Source organism: Chiloscyllium plagiosum, unplaced genomic scaffold (genome assembly GCF_037043375.1).
Source record: "Chiloscyllium plagiosum isolate Xiang-an unplaced genomic scaffold, Cpla_swu_hap1 HiC_scaffold_14, whole genome shotgun sequence".
NCBI lineage: Eukaryota > Metazoa > Chordata > Chondrichthyes > Orectolobiformes > Hemiscylliidae > Chiloscyllium > Chiloscyllium plagiosum.
Genome location: NW_028270152.1, coordinates 91,935,303 through 91,955,755, shown reverse-complemented (window position 1 = coordinate 91,955,755; position 20,453 = coordinate 91,935,303). Strand labels below are relative to the sequence as shown.

The window sequence follows — 20,453 nt, the reverse complement described above, 5'->3', positions numbered from 1 at the left end:
GATTCCTGATCAGGCTGGGAAAGTTAAAATACCACAGAGGGACCTGTTTCATAATTTGCTTTCTTTCAGGATGGAGGAGAAAGTGAGGTCTGCAGATGCTGGAGATCAGAGCTGGAAATGTGTTGCTGGAAAAGCGCAGCAGGTCAGGCAGCATCCAGGGAACAGGAGAATCGACGTTTCGGGCATAAGCCCTTCCTGAAGAAGGGCTTATGCCCGAAACGTCGATTCTCCTGTTCCCTGGATGCTACCTGACCTGCTGCGCTTTTCTTTCAGGATGCATTGGCGACTCAAGGGTTAAACATTCTCCTGCCAAAGGTCTCACTGCTGTATTGTAAGAATACAAGGCCTGTACTCTTACAACACAGACAGAACACCTCAGTAGGGGCAGGCGGACTGTACCTTCGAAATAGAACGTATTGCAGGAAAAAATGTGGATTCCCCCGTAATCCCAGACAGAGGAATTTGCCGTTTCCAGACAAGACTGAGAGTCCTGGGTACAAGCCTGTTAAACTGCCTCCCGGTCCCATTATCTTACCTCCCCTCCATATGAGCATAGGTAAGTGAATCCCCCATTAACTGAAGGAAGAACCCTTCTGCCTTAATCTCTTCCCATCAACACATAAACATGAACAATACGATAATCAGTTTCTGTAATCCATCACACGTTATCACAGGACATCGCCATAAATCAAGCTTTGTAAGGTCATAATTACGTACTTTAAACTATATGATGACAATCGCCCATGTGGCTGATATGCCTTTGTCTAATTCCTATTAAATATACTGTCTCTGTGGGTAAGGCAGAGATTCGTGAAGGTGAGTCTCTGCAAGTAGACACTCGGCTACTTCAGAGACGCTTTGAAACTCTCGCCGGCTGTCCGATAATAAAGCTACTGCTGTTCTGCAGAAAACTTGTCTCGTCTGGATTGTGGAACAGAATAGGCATCAACAAGGAAGGATATGAGTGATCTTCAGGGTGTGGCGTACAGACTTACTGGAGTAGTTCACTGATGAAGAAAATGCAGTCACTGAATTGATTTGAAGAAATTGCGATTTTCTTTGAAGTAAACAAGTTGAATATATTTTTGATAAAGCTGAATAAGATTATAACACCTAGATATAGCAGACAAAAATATCTGTATTCGATAGGTGATCTGCAACAATTAAGATCAGATGTAAAGTTTTGAGAAAGTGGGAGATGAGCAAGTGTTTCTGCTGACTGTATTGGCTGGAAATATGCAGAACATGCTGCCTATTACGGTGTTGCAAGCAAGACGATGAATGATTGATAAAAACAAATATATCAGGTCTGAGGGAAATAAAATCTCAGAGTTTGGGAGACGGATGGGGAATGGGAATGTTGGATTCTGCTACAGAGAGACAGCTTGGATTTGATGGGCCTCTTTCTGTGCTATAATGCATTTTATTTGGACCTACTTAACTTGATCTGGTCACCGATTAAATTGTCATTGAGGTAAATCTGCTCAGTGTTCCTACTCAAACCAATACAGGCTGTCCCTTCACAGCAGGAGATAATGTTTACTGCTTTATACTGGGTTCTGGGAGGAGGGAGGGGGAGCGGTGGGTGGGGTGGTGCTAACGGTGTGTATAACAGTCTGCCAGCATTTATCTGAAATGAAAACACTAGTGCAGCCACACTAGGGACAGACTCTGGAAATGTGGGGAATGCCAGAAGGGAATTCTTTACCCATTCCCACCTGGAAACGAGCCAAACCAGACAGCCCGGGGAGAAGCTGTTCACCTGCTCTGTGTGTGTGTGTTGGACGAGGGAGATCCAGTAGATGTAGTGTACCTGGACTTTCAGAAAGCTTTTGATAAAGTCCCACACAGGAGGTTAGTGAGTAAAATTAGGGCGCATGGTATTGGGGGCAAAGTACTAGATTGGATTGAAAATTGGTTGGCTAATAGGAAACAAAGGGTAGTGATAAACGGCTCCATTTCGGAATGGCAGGCAGTGACCAGTGGGGTACCGCAGGGATCCGTGCTGGGACCGCAGCTTTTTACAATATATGTTAATGATATAGAAGATGGTATCAGCAATAACATTAGCAAATTTGCTGATGATACAAAGCTGGGTGGCAGGGTGAAATGTGATGAGGATGTTAGGAGATTACAGGGTGACCTGGACAAGATAAGTGAGTGGGCAGATGCATGGCAGATGCAATTTAATGTGCATAAATGTATGGTTATCCACTTTGGTGGCAAGAACAGGAAGGCAGACTACTACCTCAATGGAATCAATTTATGTAAAGGGGCAGTAGAGAGAGATCTGGGTGTTCTTGTACACCAGTCAATGAAGGCAAGCATGCAGGTACAGCAGGTAGTGAAGAAGGCTAATAGCATGCTGGCCTTCATAACAAGAGGAGCTGAAAATGTGTTGCTGGAAAAGCGCAGCAGGTCAGGCAGCATCCAGGGAACAGGAGAATCGACGTTTCGGGCATAATTCCTGAAGAAGGGCTTATGCCCGAAACGTCGATTCTCCTGTTCCCTGGATGCTGCCTGACCTGCTGCGCTTTTCCAGCAACACATTTTCAGCTCTGATCTCCAGCATCTGCAGACCTCACTTTCTCCTTCATAACAAGAGGAATTGAGTATAGAAGCAAAGAGGTGCTTCTGCAGCTGTACAGGGCCCTGGTGATACCACACCTGGAGTACTGTGTGCAGTTCTGGTCTCCAAATTTGAGAAAAGACATTCTGGCTATTGAGGGAGTGCAGCATAGATTCATGAGGTCAATTCGTGGAATGGTGGGATTACCTTACACTGAAAGACTGAAGCGACTGGTCTTATATACCCTGGAATTTCGAAGACTGAGAGGGGATCTGATTGAGACGTATAAGATTATGAAAGGATTGGACACTCTGGCAGTATGAAACATGTTTCCGCTGATGGGTGAGTGCCGAACCAGAGGACACAGCTTAAAAATACGGGGTAGACCATTTAGGACAGAGCTCAGGAGAGCCTTCTTCACCCAGAGAGTGGTGGCTGTGTGGAATGCTCTGCCCCAGAGGGCAGTGGAGGCCCACTCTCTGGATTCATTTAAAAATGAGTTGGATAGAGCTCTCAAAGATAGTGGAATCAAGGGTTATGTAGATAAGGCAGGAACAGGATACTGATTAGGAATGATCAGCCATGATTATATTGAATGGCGGTGCAGGCTTGAAGGGCTGAATGGCCTACTCCTGCAGCTATTGTCTATTGTCTATTGCGTGTGTGTGTGGGGGGGGGGGCGGAGAGCGGGGGGGTAAGGGATTCACTCAGGCATCCATCCTGCTGAGTCACCAGTGAATTTACTCATAACCACAAGTTGAAGGATTTTTTTTTCTCTTATTCTCACCAAGTAATGAACAATGGTATTGGCAGTTCATAACGTTTTTTGAATATAGAGAACTTAGTTTTGGAAATGTTCCCAACATTGTTGAACATGTACAGATTCACACTGGGTAGAGACTTTTATTTTCCTTTATTCATTCACAGGATAAGGGTGTCGCTGACCCGGCAGCATTTACTGCCCATGCCTAATTGCCCAGAGGGCAGGTATGAATCAAACCCATTGCTGTTTATATTCATATTAATCAACACGAATGTCAGACTATATTAATTATCATCAAACTCAAATCCATTTGATATTCATATATTTACAATCAGTGTTCAATTCACCAAATGTAGCTGAAGGTAATAATCTTCAAGTGATTCGAACAGAGAATACATCTGAATACTTGTTCAGCAAATTAAAGCCTGTTGTGTTTAGGTAGTAATAATTTTAAAAAGTAAGGTGACTTGAGAATAATGGAACAAGTTGATTGTTGAGAATCTGATAATCTTGTCTTAATCTGGAGTTAATTTAGGATTAGTTAACAAATGGTAGGGAATCCCAGCCCCATGGAGTGCACATCCAGTTCCATGTGGGAAAACCAGGACCCTTCCTGTATCAGCGACAAGCACAAGAACACGGAGGTGACACGGGAAATGTCAGGAACACCAGTTAATCCATGGTTAAAGTACTGCACTCACTCCTCGTCCCCACGTTGATGAGTTCTCACCAGAGAGGGTACAGAGGAGATTGATCAGAATGTTTCCATGATTGGAGAATGTCGGCTCTGAGGAAAGGTTGGATAAGTTGGGGATGTTTTCCGAGGAGGATGAGCTGAGATTTAATTGAAGTGATAAGATGCTGAGGAATCCAGATTGAGTGAATAGGAAGGAGCTATTCATAACAGAGAGGTCAGAAACTGGAGGTTTTAGATTGAAACTAATTCTCAGAAAGAAGGGGAGTGGATGGTGGGGAGCAGGAACTCACTGATGGGGAGGTAGAGGCAGTAGTCGGCATCACATTAGAATAAAAGGACATGGATGTAACTGAAACGCTAGAACATGCAGGGCTATGGACTAAAGTCTGCAGAATGGGATCATTGCGATTTATTTGACATTTCTCCAGAATATTAAACTCAAGTCCAATTTGAGAATTTATGAATATCAGCCGACCTGAATTCCAAACGTCAGAATAAATTTGTCAGTAAGTTACAGCACAGATCGAGGCCACTTGTCCATCCTGTATGTGTTGGCTGTAATAGAACTATCCAGGCTTTACAGCGTTCTGTACTCACCAATGACAGCAACAATTTCAGACTGTGAACTCTGTCCTCTTTGTTGTTATAATCTGTTTTTTCAAAGTATTTCTTTGGCAGCTGCTCACCTTGTTTCCTTGTTTCTTTCCCAGCCCTAACTCCATTCCCTGTGGCCTTGAGAGACTACCATTTCTGCTGTTTAATTTCTCCTGCCTTCCCCCGTGTGACAGAATGTCTTTTTGTCCTTGTCTCACCCCCACCTTGCTCACAACCTGTTACATTTCTGATGGTTCCCAGACATCTGTAACTATCACTGCGCCCTCTGGGTCAATGGCACGAGTTTTGAATTCTCTTCCTCCTGAGATAATCAGAAATGTTTCCAGTTGCAGTTTCCCCCAGATTTTATTTTGAAAAAAAACAGAGCATTTGTGTCAGAGTCAAGTATTTGTGAGCCTTCATCCACAATTCTGAGCACTAGACATAATCTATGACCCTCCCACAGATGTGCAGGTTTGCTGGATTGGCCGTGCTAACATGGCCTGTAGTGTGTAGGTTAGGTGGATTGGGCTTACCATGGTAAATGTGGGTTATGGAGGTAGGGTCATTGCAGACTCGATGGACCGAATAGTCTCTTTGTGCACCTCAGAGATCCTGTAATTCTAACTAGTTGTGATTGTCGACACGTTTTCCTCATGCCAGGTTCATTCAGCTCAGTTACACATGCTGCCTTTGTGTTTCTGTGGGTGCTCTCTCACTCCTTTCCTTCTGTTTTACAGCAATTTCACACTGTACGCGATGGTGAGAATACATTTGTAAATATAAATACTCCAACCGAAACCCGCACAGGTCAGGACCTGTTTCTGCTGTTGATGTCGCTCACAGGGAACAGGAAAATAAAGGTACAGTCATACATCTTACAAGGACACAGAGGTGACAATCACCAGGAATGGCAACACAGCTTAAAACTCTATTCTCAAGAAAAAAGGACGCTGGAGAGACAACTTGGTTCAAGTAGGAAGCTTTGTGACTGTATTTTCAGAGATCTGAGGCTGAAATCATTGGGTTTAAAGCATGGTTCATTGCCCCAGGTCATCAAAGGTGCTATCTAAATGTGCCTCTTTCTTTGTGTCTTTTTGTCTGAGTTAACAATCAGATGGACAGGTCAGTCAGTGTCTGAGTGCTTTTCCAAATCCCTGATCCAAAATCTGACTCCCCCACAATCTCAGGTGCCTCACCACTCACTGGGTCATGTAGAAACTCTGCCGTTACAATGAGAACTGCCTTTGCTGTCAGCTCTCCTCATTCTTCTGCCTAATCCCCACTTCTCTTCATTAAATCCCAGCTGCCTCTCGTCCACCCACATGGACACGTTGAAGATCATGACAGGAGATTGGATTGAAACTGAGTGTTCAATAGCCAGAATGAAAGAGGAAGAAGGAAATAAACCGGGTTTGTGGGTCTCAGGGGATACAAAATCCAGGCTGAGCCCTTTGTGGGCATTCCCGCAGTAATACGAGACAGCATTCCATGATGAGAGTTAAACCCGAGAGGCAGGAGAGGGAGCCACTGAACATTAGCAGGTTTAGCTCAAACACAGGAGGTTTGTTCAGTCAATAACAGTGTGTTAGACATGGATGTGAAGTGAACAGTGAGGGGGAAAGTTACCACAAGCTGCAGATGGACAACTTTCATTGGAACAGGAGGAGGCCATTCAGCCCCTCAACCCTTCTCTGCCATTCAGGATGATCATGGCTGATTTGTGGCCTAACTTGCAATTTTCAAAACCCTCCAAACTCATTAATAAACTCCTCTGCAACAGACAAGATCAATATTGAAAAACTAACCATCTGCAAATGCTGGGAAATCAGGAATAAAAACAGACATTGCTGGAAAACGTCAGCAGTTCTGGCAACATCTGTGGAGAGTGAACCTTTGGGTCCAGTGACCGGTCAGGTGACCAGCTGCAGCTGACCATTCTGCCTTTTCTGTAACACTCTCTGGAACAGGTTCTGGTGCGAGGGGGATGAGACTGTCAATAACAACTGAGAAAACAGGAGGACGTGCTCAATCAGAATAAAACCCATTTTGGTCTTTCACTTTTAATTCAACTGCAAAAATTATTCATTATTATTTCTGAAATAGGATAATAGACCAGTAAACAACTCTTCATGTCATTGGGTCTGGGAAACTGTTTATTCTGACCTGGTCCAACCGACATGTGAATCCAGACCCTGAATAATGTGGTTGACTCTGAACCATCTCCTGGGCAGTCAGAATGGATGACAAATGCTGCCCCAGCAAGTGATGCCATGATCCCATGAACAAACAACAAATCCAATCACTGTGGTTAGTTGTGAACTCGATGGTGTTTCATCAAGTTGGAGTGAACTGCTTCCCACACTCAGAGCAGGTGAATGGCCTCTCCCCAGTGTGTATTCACTGGAGTACAGTGAGGTTGGATGATGTACTGAACCCAGTCCCAAAGTGAGAGCTCCTGAATGGTCTCGTACTGGTCTCCTGTGACCGGGAGAGATATTCACCATCCCAGAGGATAGTGGGTAAAGGTACCTTCAAGAGGGGTCTCGTGAGAGTAGATCAGGATAAACTGTTCTCATTCAGGAAATAATCAATAATGAGGAGGCACCGATGTAAAGGGATTCATAAAAGAAGTACATGTGACATGAGACAAAATGTTTTCATGCAGAGAAAGTTTATGGTCAGGAATGCACTGCCAAAGAGTGTGGTGGAGCCAGGTACAATGAAGAGGATAGAATTGAACAGTCATTGGAAGGGGATGAATGGGAATGTTTATGGGGTAAAGGTAAAGAATGGCATTTGGTGAGGTGATCCTTTGGAGAGCTGATGAGCCAATCAGCCTCTTTTTGTCCTTCTGTGAACATTTCATTCTGAGCCCTCTAAGGAAATATCAGAGCAGGGATTGTGAAGAAGTCAGATTGATTGAGAGTCTCTGTGAACAGAAGTGAGACACCTATACAGAAAGACTTTGGGATGGATTGAATCAAATGTTATAAATTTGCATGGCCCCCAACAGTACAGCCATTACAAATGGGAGTGATCAAGAGAGTGGAATTAGAGCAGCAAATACATCTTAAACATTGATGCAGCTAAAGGGGATGCTGGGTAAAGATACCACAGTTAGTGCTGACTTCATTCCAGATACACCAGCCAGGGAGCACATCCTTCCTGTATCTGTCCTATCGAGCTTTTGAAGAATTTTGTTCATTTCAAGTGTTTCATTTTAGATACTCCAGAGAAGACAGTGTCATGCTCTTCAATCTCTCCTGCCAGGGCAACACTGTCGTCAGAATTCAAGTCACTGGTGTGTGTAACTGGCTGCTTCATGGACTGGAACTGGCAATTGAGACTGTAAGGCTACTGTATAAAATATCTTCAATTGTATTGCCAGATTGCCAGAAGCATGAGGGGCTTTAAGAAAAAAACACAACTTACGGGCATTGAGTGTCAGAGCACTTCCTGTTGTGGGACATCCTGTTTAGATACAATCTATTGATAATTGTTAGAATTGACTTACATTAGCTCTGTAGAAGTGGTCAGAACATTATAACGGTCATTGGAGAAGCTAACAAATTTCCCATGGATTAAAACTTGTAAATAATAGAATAGGTATGGGTTCTTCTGGTAAATTGCACAAAGTTATTCAAAATGGTCCTAATTTACTTTCAGAAACAAGTGAGAAAAAGGCACATTACTGAGGTCATTGCATTAGTCCTAATTTAGAAGTTCAGGAGAACTGACAGGAGAACTGGTATTGGGGGTTGTAATAATGATAGGGAAAACCTTGTTTTACATAGAGAGAGAGCTCCCAGATGGGAAACTCAGCTTTAACATCACATCGACTGCAGAGTCGTCCAATTGCACAGGTCCAGATCCTTATCGGTAATATGGAAGGAGAACGCAGCATTCTCAGCCCAGACAAATCATTCCCATATTTTGCATGTGGTCGAATATTTAACCGGTCATGTGATCTGGGAAGACACCATTATGACAGGACCAGGGCGAGGGTACGCAAAAGTGGAGATTGTGGGAAGGAATTTACCTACCCCTCCCAGTGGACACTCACTGACACAGTCACACTGCGGAGAGGCCGCTCACCTGCCTCACATATGGGAAAGGGTTTACTCGATCTTACAATCTGCGAAGACACCAGAGATGACACAGTGGATTTAGATCCTTCACCTGCTCCATGTGTGTGAAAGGATTCATTCAAATCTCCCATCTGCGGAGACATCAGTGCATTCCCATCGGGGAGAGGCCATTCACCTGCTCAGTGTGTGGGAAAGGATTCACGCAGTGACCTGCTTAAACACCAGCGAGCTCACTCTGGGGGAAAGGACATTCACTTGCTCTCAGTGTGGGGGGAGAATCACTCAAATGCAGCACCTGCTGACACCCCAGTGAGCCCACACAGGGGAGAGACCATTCAGATGGTCAGTGTGTGAGGGGGGGATTCAGTGATTCATCCTGCCCCCTGAGACCCCAGCGAGCCCACACAAGGGGAGAGGCCATTCATATGGTCAGTGTGTGAGAGAGGATTCAGTTATTCATCCTGTCCCCTGAGACCCAAGCGGGTTCACACTGGTTAGGAGCTGTTTACCTCTCTGTGTGACAAAGGATTTGCTGAGTCTTCAACACGACTGAGAGCCCAGTGAGTGGTCACAGGGAAGTGGTCACCCACCTGCTCCGTGTGGGGTAGAGTTCACACATCACTGCAGGACTCTGATTCTGGAGTTACTGTCCATCAGAATCAGCACAGGACCTTGTATATGACGACACCGTTGGAGTTTTGATGTTGTGGTTGTTCATCACATTAACTGGGCTGGAGTTGACTGAATTTATATTGCCACTTTCTGAACCTCAAGGTGTCTCTCTGTGCAGTTAGTCTCCACAAACAGCAATGTGACAATAAGCAATGATAATCTGTTTTGATTTAAATTATGATTGTAGCACTGCTGCTTCACAGCAGCACGGACAAGGTTGGAGTCCAGCCTTGGTCAATGTCGAGTTTCCACATTCTCTCCATGATAGTGTGGGTCCCCTCCAGGTGCTATCTTCCACAGTCCAAAGATAGGCAGGTTAGGTGGACCAGTCGTGCTAAATTGTCCACAGTGTCCAGGAATGTGCAGACTAGGTGGATCAGCCATGGGAAATGCACTGTTGCAGGGATGGAGTGCTCTGGCTGGGATGTTCTTCTGATGGTCGGTGGGATTTGATGGGCCAATGCTCTGCTTCCACACTGTCGGGATTCTATTCTATGATTGAGGATAAAGGCTACACAGCAGGATGTCCTTGGAGAAGGAGCATGTGCTGTGTATCAATGCTCTCGATGCCTTGAGATAGAGGTGGGCACCGCAGGGGATACAGTGCTTTATCTCCACCGCTGCCCCCTCCATACAACTCTACTTTGATTTAGTCCCTTCTCACTTTGTCACTTGTAATGGTTTGCTTGGCCCGTAATGGGCTTTGTTTGGAAATCTTCAATTGGTTACACAAATGATTGGTTACTGCTGGTGATGATATGTCTAGATTAGAGTGGTGCTGGAAAAGAACAGCAAGTTAGGCAGGATCCAAGGAGTAGGTAAAGCAACGTTTTGGTAAAAGCCCTTTTCCTGCACCACTCTAATCTAGGCTCTGGCTTCCAGCATCTGCGGTCCTCACTTTTGCACTGCTGGTGATTATGTTAACCAAAATCAAAATGGCGTAATGATGATTTTGATGGTGGGAAAGTTACTGTGATAATATTTCTGGGTCGGAGAAATGGGGAAAAAGAACGCTTCACAGCTCACAGAACTAGAACGGAAAAGCAGTTAAATCAAACCAAAGGTTCAGACAGGGAGGGAATATTTTCCCGGAGTTTGAGTAGCTGGAAAGTGATGGGGTCCGGGAATAGACAGGATTTTGTTTTACAGGAGGTTGAAAGTTTTAAAACTGTTATATTCAGACAGTTTAATTTATTTTCTTTAATTTTATTTGCTGTGCAAAAAACTTTTACAACATTTTAAAACCAAACTTTACAAACCTTGTGTTAAAGATAAATGTTAAATAAAATCCATCAAACCATCCCTCACTGAAAAAAGATGTGGAAGTTCAATCTCCTGGAGAATCCCTGCCCTGCCTACTTCTTCCTACCTATATACATACCTGGAAGATAGCAGCAGGAGGAGACCATTCAGCCTTTCAATCCTGCTCCACCATTCAAAGGGAAACAGCTAACCATCCAGCTCAGTCTCCTGTCCCTGCTGTGCTCCAATCCTCTTTCATGACTTTACCTCGAAGAACTATATCGAAGTCCTCCTTTGGTTTCACTGCCTTTTGTTCCAGTGACGTTGCGGTGTTACTGTGTGGGTATCGGCAGGGGTAATGTGATGGTGCTGCCTCCTGGAGTATGTACTCAGCCTCCCTAATCATCCTGCAGTAACATCAACTGGGTTTTAGCAACTAGAGATAGAAACCGTTTCCAGGATATGGGCACCACTGGCTTAGCCAGCATTTATACCCCATCTCTCGTTACCCTTGAGAAGATGGTAGTGAGCTGCCGGCTTGAACCATTCACAGTCCATTTGGTGCAGATAGACCGACAATGCTGGGAGGTAGAGTGTTGCAGGATTTTGGCCGAATGATTCTCTATCTTTGGTTCTTCAAACACTGGGTAACTTCATCATGATCTGCACATGATTCTGAGATTTCATTCTGCAGATTTTCACCATCTCGCACCCTGTATAAAGGAATATGTACAGATTAGAAATACAGAACAGACAATTCTAGTTTCTCTGGAATATTTTTCCCCTTCCTTCCCCCAAAGCTGTAACCCTCCAGCCCACTTACTCTCTCCCACCATTCTGACTCTGCTACCCCCTAATGTACACCCTCCCCATTCTCATGGAGTTACTGATAAACAGATCCGTGGCACCACTTCCTGTCCCTGGTTAGACTCTGCACCCTTTCTGGGTTCACTTCCTTTCCCTTCAGTTGCTGCAAGTCAATAATGTAACAGCAGAATGAAACAAAAGGAAACAGAAAGGGAGGTGGCAGATCCTGGACAGAAGAACCTTCAGTCTGGGAGAATGGGTCAGATCCTTCTTTGTTTCCCATTAGTTGATTCCCACCATTACAATGAATTGGGGATGGAGAGTGGTCCTACATGGGTGTAGTGACACTTTGACCCCCCAACTGATCAATACTATGAGCAGATGCATTCCTCCTCCAGCCAATCACAGTGTGAAATACTTTCCGCAAAGTATACCTACCCAAAGCACATGCTCCAAAACCCACCCATTTTCTGTACATGCACAGCGCTGGGTTTCCCCACACACGTGTGGTCCCTGCCTCAGGGCTTGTGGGAGTTGTAGTCCCCATGAAGCCACTGGAGCCCTGTCTCTGGGAAGTGATTGAAAAGTGTAGACTGGAGGGTGTTATGTATAGGATCGCCATTCAGACACACAGAACATATGGACTGTCACTGAGTTTTACTGAGACATCTGCTTCCACAATCTGATTTTCTGATGTAAGGAATATAGATTCAGCCAACTGGGGCGTGGGGTGGTTAATAGGAGGAACAGACTTTAAGCAGAGGTGGCTCAATGGTTAGCATTGCTGAATCACAGCGTCAGGGACCTGGATTTGATTCCAGCCTTAGGCGACTGTGTGGAGTTTACACGTTCTCCCCGTGTCTGTGCGAGTTTCCTCTGGGTGCTCCAGTTTCATCTCTCAGTCCAAAGATGTGCAGGTTAAGTGGATTGGCTGTGCTAAATTCCCACAGTGTCCATGCCTGTGCAGGTTAAGCCATTAACCATGGGAAATACAGGGAATGGGTGAGTCTGAATGGGATGCTCATTATAGGGTTGGTGTGGACTCCATGGACGAATACCCTATTTCTGCACTGGAGGGACTCTATTCTATTCTCATGAAGAAGAATGTACTTATCTCAATGTGCTGTGAATCTGGGGAATTCCTTATTCAAAATGCAGTGGATGCCAGGACAATGAGCAAATTTACTGAAGAGATACAGATGTTACATTTGCAATGAGATGAAGGGTGAGAGAGAGCAGGTGGGAAAATCCAGCTGAGAGCGAGGTGAGCTCAATCATCATGGTCTTAAATGGTGGAGCTGGTTCGAAGGGCTGCATTGCCTCTCCTGGGCCCAGGGCTTATCTTCTTACGGTAAAAACTGGAAAGCTGAATCCAAAACTCACCACCTTCACCAAAGGAGATTTTCAGAAAAAGCAGGATAGTCAGGTGGATGAGATAGTGAGGAAGTATGTAGGAGATAATGATTTTGCAATTTTAAACTGAGGTGAGTTAAAAATCACAACAACAGGTTATAGTCCAGCAGGTTTAATTGGATCATGATGAATAAGCAACGCTCCGAAATCGAGTGTGCTTCCAATTAAACCTGAGGGACTATAACCTGGGGTTGTGTGAATTTTAAAATTTTGTACACCCCAGTCCAACACCGGCATCTTCAAATCATGTGAACGGAGGTGAGACAGTGATGTATGGTTTTAGGCTGTGTAGTACATTCACACCGTCCAGAACACTCTGTTGTGAATATCTATCCTGTACTTTATTACAAAGCCAAGGTCTCTGACAATGAAAACCAAAACACCCAGGTAACATCGCCTCACCTCATAATCTGATAAAAAGACTTGTGTTAAGTATGATTGAATTTAGAATATAGTTGGAAAGCGGGAAGATTAAATCCAATCCAGATCCTGTGCTTAAACAAAGGAGACTACAATAGGATGAAGCAGGAGTTGGCTAATGTAGACTGGAAGCAAAGACTTTAGGGTGGGACAGTTGACGGACAGTGGAGGAATATCAAAGATTTTTTCAAACTGCTCAGCAAAAGTATATATCAGTGAAAAGGGAGGACTGTAGGAAAAGGAGTAATCTGCCATGGGTGGCTAAGGAAATAAGGGAGTCTATCAAATTGAAATAGAAAGCATACAAATTGGCAAAGACCATGGAGAAACTAGGAGATTAGAAAAACTTTAAAGATCAACAGAAAGCCAGATGGGATTGAGTAGCTATCCCCAGGGCCAGAATAGCAGTTTACACTGCTAGAGGGGAACCTATTGTGTGGGGAACATATGGCCTCTGTAATTGTTGAAGCACTTAACTGTTACCATAGAGATAATCCTGATGAAGTTAAAACTCACAGCACACTGCAAAAGCTTATAGTCCAACAGGTTTATTTGAAAGTACAACATGGTGATGCATGGTTTTTAACTTTGCCCACCCCGCTCCAACACCCGCTCTTCCACATCAGAATCCTGACAGACAGTCCCACTGAAACTGAAGTGCCTGTCAGATACCTGACTGAGCCACAGGGGTGTGGGAGAGGGGTATGTGATTTAACCACAAAGTGTTGAGCTGAACTTGACTTTTTAACTGCCGTTGCCATGGAGATAATATTGAGAGACAGCGTCCATTCAAAACCACAAACCACAAAGGTATAAGAATGGGAGTGGCACACCAGACGGTGGGGGGGGGGGGGTTACCTGATGCTGCCTGGAGGTGCTCTGCATGTACACTATCAAGGTACCTGCCATGTCTCATCAATAAAGACTCAAAGATGACCTCTCAGAGTTCTGTGCCCAGTTATTCCTATCCAGCAGGGTTCAGGAATATGAGTACACAGCAGTCAGTCTTCACAGTGGAGAATACGAAGAACATGCCAGTACTTGATAAGGAGACCGAGGAAGGTGAGGACCAAGAAACAACCATCATCACAAAAGCTTTAGAGCTGGGCAAGCTTATGGCGGTAAAGGTAGACAATCTCCTTGCTCAGATGAAATACATCACAGGGTGCTACCAGAGATAGCAGGAGAAATAGTAAATATACTTGGAGTCACAGCATCCTAGAGCAGAGGCTGGCCCTTGGGCCCAAACCAATCAGAATGTCCATCCACGCGAACCCCATTTCCCTGCACTTGGCCCATCTGCTTCTGACCCTTTGCTATCCGTGTATTTGTCCAAATGTTTTTACATATTGTTAATGTACCCACCTCAACCACTTCCACTGGCAGCTGAGTCCATATACATACCACCCTCTGTGTAAAACAGTTGCACCTCAGGTTCCCTTTCATTCATTCTCCTGTAACCTTAAACTGATGCCCTCCAGTCCTCGATTCCCTGGTCAAAAGACTGAGTGCATTCACCTTACCCATGCCTCTCATGGTCTTATAGACTTCGAGAAAAGATCCTCCTCTGTTTCCTCTGCTCTAAACAAAAAAAAAATCCTCGCTTGTCCAACCTCTTCCTATAACTCAGATCCCTGAGCCCTGGCAAAAATCCCTGTAAATTTCTTCTGCACTTTTTACAGTTTAATAACTGAAACCTACATTACATTCATCACATTTCCAGTATTTCCCCACGGCGCTGGAACCGACGCGACAACGCCAATGGATTACAAGCCACGATTGATAATTAACTCCTTTACAACAATCCCGTTTTCATCGTTTGTTCCATGGTGCAGGTATCCTGGTCTCTTTTTGGTTGCATGGATAATTAAAACCTTGTCCTCATACAAAACAAATCTGTAACTTAATTGTTCCTGGAAAATGTGCCATGTTTTTCAGACTTTTAAAAACAAACGAACTCTCTCTCCACAGTCACCACACTAACATGGACTTGGCTGTGTCTCAGTAATGTTTCCAGTCACAGTGATATGTGAAATATTCACCCACGAACAGAATACTCACCTTTCCTTCCACATGAAAAGCCCAATGATATCCAGATCAGCACGGATCAAGTAACTATCAAAACTGAACATGAAGTTCAATCTGAATTTCTCATCTGCAAATCCACCATTTCAGTACCGTACGGAGAAAACAAGATACCACCGTTAATACCGGAAGGATCTTTATAAGACAATGATAGTAATAAATTGTAGTTTCCTTGTTGCCCCAAAGCTTTAAATCTCAGTCTCACAATTTTTCTCTCTTGTTAACTGAAGACCAAATCAATCTCCTCACTTCTTTCCTCCACACCCAGTTCTCACACTCTCTCTCTCCTCTCCTTGAATTCAGCTTCCTAGCTCCTACCTGCAGGCTATGAACCAAAAAAAGGGGGTGGCACGATGGCACTGCTGCCCCACAGCACTAGGGTCCCAGGTTCGATTCCAGCTTTGGGTGACTGTCTGTGTGGAGTTTGCACATTCTCTCCATGTCTGCGTGGATTTCCTCTGGGTGCTCCGGTTTTTTCCCACAATCCAAAGATGCGCAGGTCAGGTGAATTGGCAATGGGAAATGGGTCTGGGTGGGTTACTCTTCCGATGGTCGGTGTAGACTGGTTGGACCGAAGGGCCTGTTTCCACACTGTAGGAAATCTAATCTAATCAAGTATATTACTCTGACTCAGAGCCTCCTAGGTGTTGGTGAATCCTCCTCCCACCTCCCAGGGTTTCCTTCCTGGTCAGACCCAAACTGATTTTTTTTCCCCAATCTGGAATCTCTTATTTATTTTCCCCACACCGACCCTCTCATAAGAACCATCCTGCACACACTGGCCAAATCATATCTCGTTGAACTAAAGTGAACCAAATTAGAACTTTAAATGCTGGCCCATCCTTGTTCCTTTCCATAACATTCCTGAATCTTCACACGAGTTCTGATAACTTTCTGCAAAATTCTCCCCCCCCACTGATACCCCAACCACTTGTCACGATAGCAGGGCTGGGATCATGCCCCTGGGTTCTGTTCTCAGAGGGAGGAAGGGAGGGAGCAGCCAATGACAGATTAATCCCACACATACACAGCCTCCCTCCCTGGCTCTGACCCATACTGCACATACGCCAACAATTGGCCAGCACTGCGCCCGTGCACTGGTTGCCCCTCCGACAGAGGTAAAAACAATGACTGCAGATGCTGGAAACCAGATTCTGGATGAGTGGTGCTGGAAGAGCACAGCAATTCAGGCAGCATCGGAGGACAGGCAAAATCCGAGGCCTGTCCTCGGATGCTGCCTGAATTACTGTGCTCTTCCAGCACCACTAATCCAGAATCCAGCCCCTCCTACAGCGCATGCTCCAGATCACACAGGAGCCTGGGTGATTGACAGCATCTGCTGCCCAATAGAGTGGAGGGAGCGGGGCTGGAGGACTGGGACAATGGGATTGTCAACAATGAATGAATGTGGAGGACACTGGGGGATGGGCAGGTCAGTGACGGACAGGAGCAGTGCAGCAGCAGGAGGGGATCCTGGACAAACTGAGCAATGGGAGAGTCTGACAGACGAGAAACTACAGGGAAGATTCTGTTTGGAGGCTCAGGCAGGGACAGCTGGGAGCTTGGGCATGTTTTCCAATCAGCCGCTTCAAAGATGCTGTTACTCAACTTTCAACCCAAACCTCGTGGTTCAGAGGTAAGGACACTACCACCATTTCCTGGTGGGCTAGTGGAATGAAGGGAAGATTTTCTCAATCTCTCTCACATGGAATATCCATGAGCTCCTCCCACTTACTGTCTATGGTGGGGATGGAGGAGACAGAGCAGGCGGAAGGGACTGCCTTTCAAAACGAACTAACCGGCACTGGTGTTATTAACAAGATTCAAGACACAGTCACTAACACAAAGCTGGTGTACATGAACTTTATCCAGAATATTAACAGCTATAACTGGGTGACGCAGACCCCAATGTACAGAGTTAATTCCTGGGTATTAATAACGGCTTTGTGTGTGAGAAATCACCTCTCATGAACATGAGTCAACTTTTTTGAAGAAGTAATAAAGAGGATTGATGAGGGCAAAGCGGTGGAAACATGGACATCAGTAAGGTGGTCAACAAGGTTCCCCATGGGAGACTGGTTAGCAAGGTTAGTTCTCAAGGAAGATAGCGAGAACTAGCCATTTGGATACAAAACTGGTTCAAAGGTAGAAGACAGAGGGTGGTGGTAGAAGGTTGCTTTTCAGGTTGGAGACCTGTAACCAGTGGAGTGCCACAAAGTATTGGTGCTGGATCCACTAATTTTCATCATTTATATAAATGATTTGGATGTGAATATTGGAAGTATTAGTAAGATGACACCAAAATTGGAGGTGTAGTGGACAGTGAAGAGGATTACCTCAGATTAAAACGGGATCTTGATCAGAGGGTCGAATATGCTGAGGACTGGCAGTTAGAGTTTAATTTAGATAAATGTGAGGTGCTTCATTTTGGAAAAGCAAATATTAGCAGGGTGTATACACTTAATGGTATAGTCCTCGGAAGTGTTCCTGAACAAAGAGACCTTGGAATGCAGGTTCATAGCTCCTTGAAAGCAATCGCAGGTAGATAGGATAGTGAAGAAGGTGTTTAGTATGCTTTCCTTTATTGGTCAGAGTACCGAGTACAGGAGTTGGGAAGTCATATTGCGGCTGTACAGGACATTGGTTAGGTCACTCTTGGAATATTGCGTGCAATTCTGGTCTCCTTCCTATCAAATCAATATTGTGAAACTTGGAAGTGGCCAGAATAGTATTACAAGCATGTTGCCAGGGTTGGAGGATTTGAGCTACAGGGAGAGGCTGAATACACCGTTTTCCCTGGAGTGTCAGATGCTGATGGCTGACCTTATAGAGGTTTATAAAATCAGTAGGGGCATGGATATGGTAAATACACAAGGTCTTTTCCCTGCGGTGGGGGTGGAGGCACGATGGGGTGTGGGAGACCGAGGCGGGGGGAGAAACCGACAGGCGAGGGAGACAGTTATTATATAGATCTGCAACACAACCCTGTTCCTGTTTTCTCCCTGTCCCCTTCAATCCCTCTGAAGAGCTCAGAACAAGTGCATAGTCCCTGGAAAGTAGAGCTTCAGGGTGACCAAGTGCTGAAGGTTGCATTTGGGACGCTGACCTTTATTGGTCTGTGCATTTATCAATAAATGGACCGGGGTTCAATTCCACTGTCCTTGATTCATGTCTGTGGCCAAAGACGCGCCTGTCTCTGATCCTGACTAGTGGATCCCCTCTTACTATAGCTCTGCCATTCTCCCTCCTCCCGTTCTGTGCAGCGGAGCTATCTGTGGTGTCATGAACCTGGCTGTTGCTGATTTCCCCTGAGAGTCCACCCCACCTGTTCCCAACCTTATAGAATCCCAAGCGGTGCACAGTATCTGTTTGAGAAGGGGAATGATCACTGGTGAGTCCTGCACTTCCTTCCTGAGCCTTTTACTTGATCTGATGGTCACCCATTCCCTTTCTGCCTGTGTAACTCTCCCCTGCAGTGTGACTAACTCACTAACCGTGCTGTCCCTAACATTCTCAGTATTGCTCCACAGTGAGTCCACTCACAGCTCCAGGTCTGAAAAACAGTTTCTCAGTAGCTGCAGATGGACACACTGCCTGCACACATAGCCGTCACGGACACTGGAAGCATCCCTTATGTCCCACATTGTGCAAGAGGAGCACACCACAGGTCTGAGGTCTCCTGTAACAACATCTCACTACATTCATCTAGTTACTCCCATTAAGAGAATTTAAATAAGTGAGCAACCTTCCTTCACTTCAAACATGCCCATTATACTAAAAAAAATCTTTACTTAAGCTGATCTGTTGTACTTTTAAAAACTTAAATACTCCACAGGTATCACTGGCAAATTGACTATTCCCATTGGGACTGTGAATTTCTGAATGGCCTGAAGTAAAACAGAGTTTCAGCTTCACCTTCTCCCTGTCTCATCTCAATTTGTTTACATCCAACTCCAAAACACTCTCATTGATCCAAGCAGCCCTCACAGTGCAGCCCAGTCATTTTCATTGTCTGCTCACACCTACACTGCCCTCAGCCTCCTGTACTGTTCCAATGCATCTCAATGGGAGCTCAGGGACTGCATCACATCTCTCAATTCAGCCCTTTGTATCCCCAGAGTCATCATGGACTTCAGCAGTTTCTGAATGAACAGACAGTTGTCAGAATCTGGAACGTTCCACCTGAAATGGTACTGGAATTTGAGTCCACAAGGAATTTCAATGAGAAATTTGCAGGGAATTGGAAGTAGGGAGTTTACAGGTTAACATCATAAAGTGGATGATTGTGACTAAATCTGACAGTTCCTGCAAAGAGACGAGGCGTAATATGGATAAATCTGTGCTCTCTCTCAGACCAATACCTCCTTCCACAGCTACAGGGCCAAGAATTAAACACATACCCAAAGGGTGATCCAACCATGAACCTGAACATCGTTCTGCTTTTGGCTTGACAAAAATATTGAAGATATTTTCCCACAGTCAGAACAGATAAACCTTTCTCCTTTCACAGTTAAATGCCAATGATATTCAGATCGTGATGACTCTGTGGACTGTAGAAACTTGCTTTTGAGATCCCAGTCTCAATTATTCTCAATTAAGATCCTATAAAATGAATTCACAAAACAAAGCTCATAGTTAGTGCAAGATGAATAGTGAAGGCAAACACTTCTTTTGGTATGTGTTGGATGCTCCTCTTGAAATCGCACCGCCCCCAACCAGGAAGAAGACACGTGCATGCTCCTTGCTGTACCTTGGCCCCAGATAAAGATGGCAGCCATAACCCAGCACCTCTCACTGCCTGAGGCCCAAGCCATCTTCCACTTTGCTGCAAACGTGGGACCAGGAGTTTCTAATTCAGATTAACGACCTGCACAGAGTGTAACTAAATCCTCCCAGTCTATACTGATACATTTCATCCAGTTTCTGCTGCCACTGTCCCCTTTCCCGTTTCCTCCTCCTGCACACACCAAGGGTCATCACGAGTCCAGTGACCCTTCCTCAGAACCGATGGCAGCTGGGAAAATTAGAATCCCCACAGGAAACAGGCCCTTCGGCCCAACAATTCCACACCCACCCAGACCCATTCCCCTACCCTATTAC

General features: G+C 45.0%; 1 long non-coding RNA gene across 1 annotated transcript in view; it reads right to left on the bottom strand.

Moving 5' to 3' along the window:
- Nucleotides 1-20,453, bottom strand: part of LOC148148032 (uncharacterized) — a 105,036-nt gene that overhangs the window by 52,052 nt on the left and 32,531 nt on the right. The window lies entirely within an intron of this gene.